The sequence below is a fragment of the Malurus melanocephalus genome, unplaced genomic scaffold, assembly GCF_030028575.1.
Source record: "Malurus melanocephalus ecotype Western Australia unplaced genomic scaffold, MMel_1.1 scaffold_91, whole genome shotgun sequence".
NCBI lineage: Eukaryota > Metazoa > Chordata > Aves > Passeriformes > Maluridae > Malurus > Malurus melanocephalus.
The window spans coordinates 617,063-623,062 of NW_026623323.1; positions in this window are offsets into that span (position 1 = coordinate 617,063).

Consider the following 6,000-nt stretch of genomic DNA (forward strand, 5'->3'; position numbering starts at 1 on the left):
GTAGAAGGTGAAACTAGATGATCTACAAGGTCCCTTCCAATCCAAACTATTCTATGATTCAAATGCTGCTGTGTAAATCAGTTTTCCATGTTACTCTGCAAGTCTATGTATGTGCAAAATAAACATCACATGCAAACCTTCTGCAAAGCTTGCAACAAAAGAAAAGCAGCTGTCATCCAGGTTTAAAAAATTGTAGTCTATAATATCTTCTCTTTTTTTTYCCCCCTTACTTTTACATGACTGAATGGCTGAAGGGTTTCTTAGGTTCTTACGCTACCCATATAGATAATGAGGACATTACCTCATGATGGTATCACTAAATGAGGGAAAAGTTATCTAATCAAAGTAATTTTAAATTGTTTCTCTCCTAAATGCTCTTGCCATGCAACCCAATCAACCAAGGCTGCTGCAAGAAGTGGGTTTTTTTTTTGAAGATTCAAAAGTACAGCTGCTTACTACGAGTTTGTTGTAACAAACTARGGAACTGTGACAATTTTTATATAAYRAAGTCTTCTGAAACTGTTGGCCATGTTTGCATTTCCTAAACTGATAAAGGAGCAATTTGGATTTGGTAAATAATAAAGTTTTCCATATTAGAACATTAAAGAAAACCACAGTATTTTAAGGCTATTTTAAAGATCACATACAGTTCAAGTAAAATATAAAACTGCACACATAATGACAACTTAMGTGCTGACAGCATGAATCACATCTGCCATGAGTGTAAAATGGAAATAAAATTAGCCCTGTATCTCTAAGCAGAAGAATTTATCAGTTCTATTTTCTTTCAGGAAATATTTAGTAGGATATTTTTATTATGGCATAGGTCCCTCATGACCTTCAGGTYTGCAATAAATTCACAAAGATCAATGCCAGTACAAACCACAAATGCTATTTTTACTGATACAAATTTTGTGTTGTTCAACCCCATCTTCCCTTTCCTGATCCTGTCACATGCCCCTCACAGTAAAGCTAATCCCCTGTTCAGAGGGTGCATTATCACACTTGCACTCACTGTCTTAGGAAAAAATTCCATCTTTAGAGATCAGAAGACTCCTTACAGAGACAGGCAAGAGTCAAAGCCATCTCATAAAGCAGTGAATCTTATATATAAATGTATGTATGGTTATATTAGAGAAGCAGATGACAGTGAAAATACCAGCATACTTAAAAAATCACAGTAAATAAATAAATCACTTTTTCAGAAAATAACTCAGTAACATATCTTTCCCTTTCCCCCTGTCACACCCCTTTCTGAGCTATTGTATGAAGTGCTTGTTTAACTAGAGGGAGGCAGACTGGTTTATGCTATCTCTGCTTTTCTAGTCTTAATCCAGAGTATCAAAACTCTTTTCTGAGTTCTATTTTGTATTAGCTTCATACTTTAATGGGCTGGAATAACCACCTTTATGAAAGAATATGACACAAAATGGTTTAATATATTTTCAATTTCAGTGGATGAACAGAGAATAGAGAATTAGATCCTTAGTGCTGCTGAAAAGCACTGTGATCTAGAACAAGGCAAATACCAGAATGTCCCACACCAAAACTCCAGGGTGAAGGCTGCAATAATCARAGCTTGGCAGAGGGCACAGTAAGATGGCTGTGGACATTAAAGGACATCCTATAAGAAAATAATGACTCATTTGTTTTACATAGAATTATCTCCAGCTTCTGCCTGTTGGTCTCATGACAAAGAGGGAGCTGTTACCAAACACATCACACACGGCTTGGCTTCTCCAGTGGGACTTGGACCATTCACTGCTGGGACAGTCAGATGCTCTAGAAATCCTCAGTTCCCCCTGCTGTGGGTAGCTTTTAGTCCTTGTAAAGACCATACAAAAAAGGCTTTGACATATTTTTGCACTGGTGCTGAAGTCATCTGTTTGGCCCATGTTTGCAATCTCAACAAATCAAAGGCGAGTATTTCTGTCGAGGTGGTCAGCAGGTAGAGCATGAATCCTGGAAACAGCTCCTCAGAAGCAGTGTTTGCTTATTCCCTGCTGACAATTCATCTACTTCTTGCCAACAGAGGGTACTGAAGTTTAATGGCACACATTTACCAGGGCAGGAAGCAGAATAATGCATTCCTGTGAGACTCTGCAGAGTACAGACATACTCTTTTCATCTTGTTTGAGTACTAAGTTCATTTAACAGACTCGAGTTAGCTTTTCCCTCTCTTATTTAACTGTATTAAAATATCAAGGAAGGCATTTATTTTCCGTCAATTAAATGGAGAGGATAATAGTAGCAGTATGAAACAGCCAGAAACCTGAACTCATCTCACTGCTATCTCATTTCAATGCAAATGCTGCCAAATTTTTCTGTATAATGCAGTCATGCCAGCTCAGATGTAGCATTATTTCTAATGCTGCCCTTAGCCTAACATTGAATCCTCACAGGCTGAGACCATGATCCCAAATTACACTCCATTTTTCTGCTTATGTTCATGCAATGATCTCTTGGCAATACAGTATGTACTAAACTTGTTCACAGTTAATCACTCCAAATGTCTGTTAAGAGCCCTAAAAATCACACATATTTTTATTTTGACTGCCAAGACAAACTTGGTGAGTGGAGGGACAAAAGGGAAAGTAAGATTCCACAACAGGAGAAGGTTATTTTAAGCTTATGTCAAGCTGACACCAGGACTTGTCTAAATATAGATTTGTCCACTGTAAACACCCTTAGTCTGCATTTAGGGCAGACACATGCAGACTTACTCAGCAATGACAGACAAGCTTTACATCCACATCCATGCCCACAGTAACCCTCAATCATAACCAACTCCTGAAAAAATAGTTTGTAAGTGGGTTTTTGCATCCAAAGAGAAGCATTAACCAAGAAAACTTACCTCCTGCTGTTGGCATCACACCTTTGACATCTGAGCTCTCAAAATGAGAAGCAAGCTCACCAAGGGGCGGCAGCTTTTAGGCCTAGCTCTTTGACTTATCGTGGTTTGCRCAGAACAGGCAAAGAAGGGCTGCACAGACACGTTCCTTGAGCCTCTGTAGTGGCTCACATGTGACAATGCAGGAAACAGCCTGTGCTGGGCAGGTGTGGGTCATTGTTCTGCTGCTCAGAAATCCTGGCTTTCATACCACGGTTTCCTGCTTACTCCTGTCCTCCACTTGTTAATGCTTGCTCTGCCTCTCAATTGTCAATCCTTTTACTCTGCAGCATAAACACTGTGCTTTGCTGTACTCTACTCTCTGTCTCAAAGTCTGGTAAACTCACGGCATCAGCAAAGAGCTTGGACAATTTGCCATCAATAAATTAGCTGAAAACCTACTTGCTCTGASAATTCCAATGTAAACATATCTGCTGTGTCCTACCACTGTAACGTGATATCTCTCCAAGTCTATGTGAATCATCTCCCCAGAGACTGTGAAGAGAACTGGAAACCATTGCCTGTTTACTGATTACTGGAGCTTCCTTACCAAAAAAGTACAAACCCAAAAAACTGTCTTCACCAAAACAACTTGCGAACTCCTCTGTAACTTACTACAAACCAGACATCAATATTTAACTGCACCTATGTTAAACTTTATTTGGATTTTGGGCACTGCTACTCAAAGAGTTTATGGCAAAGATTGCCTGAAGAAAGGCTCAGGATGCTTCATTTCAGTAGGTTGGCAGCCCAAGTGTCAATGCTGTGCTCTTGGGCTGACCCAGAGGCAGAGTTGTGCAGGGTCAGCGTTGGGATGGCTCCAAAGCTCAGGGTAATCGCTGAACCTAGAGGGGCTTTCAACTCTGACATACAGCCTCCATCAACTGCCTTATGTAACAAGATCTGTCTTTGAAACCTTTGTAGTCTACTTCAAAGTGAAGTATTCCAACTTTTCCAATAATCATTACAGCAAGTAATAGAACAACTAGAAAAATTAGAAAACCAAATGTTCAGTAGATAAATGTGTGTTACATCCCCAACCTGAGAACAGAACAAGGAAGGTTCCTTATTCTCACATGACACTTGTAATAACACATATCTGCACAGCAGGTCATGTCCAAGGCTCCACATACTCCTCTATCATTTTGTGAGCATCAGGATTTAATTTAYTTTTGATTGCCATTGTCTGTGGCTTTTCCCCTACTTGAGGAAGACTGCAGAAACTTGTCACAAATAACACTCCTTACAGAACATGGCAGTGCTGGGCATTTTAACAGTCTTATAGAGCATCTGCTGCCAAGCACAAATCAGGCATTGGATCTATCCCGCTAGCAGCAGCTACAGACGTGTGGGAGCACCATGGTCATTCATATGGACTCTTTATAACTGCTRCCAATATTTAGAAACAAGGCAAAATTTTAATTCAACAAGGCAAAAAAAAAAGTTTTTTTATAGTGTTCAAGCCTTGGACAGTTGGTGTTACCCTTATTTTACAAGGGATGCTCACAAGACTTGCTGGTACAACCAGCCAAAAAAGGTGCATGAGCAAGACAAGAAGAGCACATCCCTTCTAAGGTTAGAAAGTGCAAAGTGCATCTATTGTGCACTGGTTTCCTTTGACCTACAGAATTCCTGGGCTCAGAAACAGTGCATGAAAAAGTCTGTGTGTCACACATCCAAGCAAGACATTAAACAGCAAATTCCTACCAGCATGTCTCAGTCTATGCAATCCCTCCTTAGAATTATGGAATCATTAAAGCTGGAAAAGACTTCCATGATTGAGTCCAAGCTTTGACCAAACACTGCCATGTCAACTAAACCACAGCACCAAGTGCCACRTTCAGTCGWTTTTTGAGGACTTCCAAGGATGGCAACTCCACTGCACCCTGGGCAGCCCAGGGTTCCAAAGGTTAACCATCCTTTCAGTGATGAAGTTCCTGCTGATATTCAACCTGATTTGCCATGCACAGCTTGAGCCCATGTTCTCTCATCCTATCCCTGGGAGAAGAGACYGATCCCCACCCGGCCACAGCCTCCCTTCAGGAAGTTCAGAGCTGTAAGGCCTCCACTGAGCCTCCTTTTCTCCAGGCTAATAAAAATCCCCACGACAGCAGGAGCAGGAGAGAGAGGCTGAACCACCAGCCCAGTGACTTCAACCTCAGGAAACCCAGCTCTGACACACATAAACAGAACCCCAAGTGACCGATTTAGATGGCATTCAGACAAYGTCACTGCAGAACTTGCAAGTGAAGTACACTCCAGTAGGCACAGACAGGTCAGCCTGAGAAATCTTGTAGCATGTTTGTGTCCAGAGTTTCTGGTTACAGGCTGCTTTGATCCTCTTGCCCCTTATAACAGCTGACCCTGAAAAGCTTTTGGTTTTTCATTAGAAATTAGGACAACTACTACATCTGATATACAGAGTAAAGCCTCTATCTTGGATTCACAAGGCTTTGGAGAGCTACTGCTGTTATAGCTGTTTAGCTTTGTTCCCCAGGCCAACTCATGTATTGAAGACTAATACTGACCACTTTCACCAGGAATTCAGGGTGCTTCCTCAAAGGAAGCAGTCCTACCTTGAACTGTGGGATTGTGCAAGTCAGAGCATGACATGAGACTGAAGACCAAGGCTCAGCAATGGGGTGCAATTTTTGTAGGGTTAAGGCTGGGCTTGGAGTGAGCTTTTCAGACTCTTCACTTAGGAAGGAGCCTTGCCTCAGAAAAAGGCTATTCTTTCATTGACTCATGGAGATTAATTTTAGGTAATGGAAGTCCCTCAAAAGAAGTATAGGATCTGCAAGGACATCAAAAGGATTTGAGATTGAAACAGAGAAAAAAAAAATGTTCACCTGCCCCAAAAAACAGAACCTTCCATACTTGGTCATACTTATCGGTGCATTTCAGAAGTAATTGAAACACTGGAGAAGATTTGTTTTAAATAGCTCTACACAGGCTTGCAGTGTATTTTTAACACACAAAGCATTCCCATTACTTATGCAAACTGAATTTCCTCCTCCATGTTYGTATCGCTATTTTCTCCTCTCCTACCTCCCCATATGGTCATTAAAAGRACTCCCTATAATTTGACCAATAATCCAATTGGCATAGAT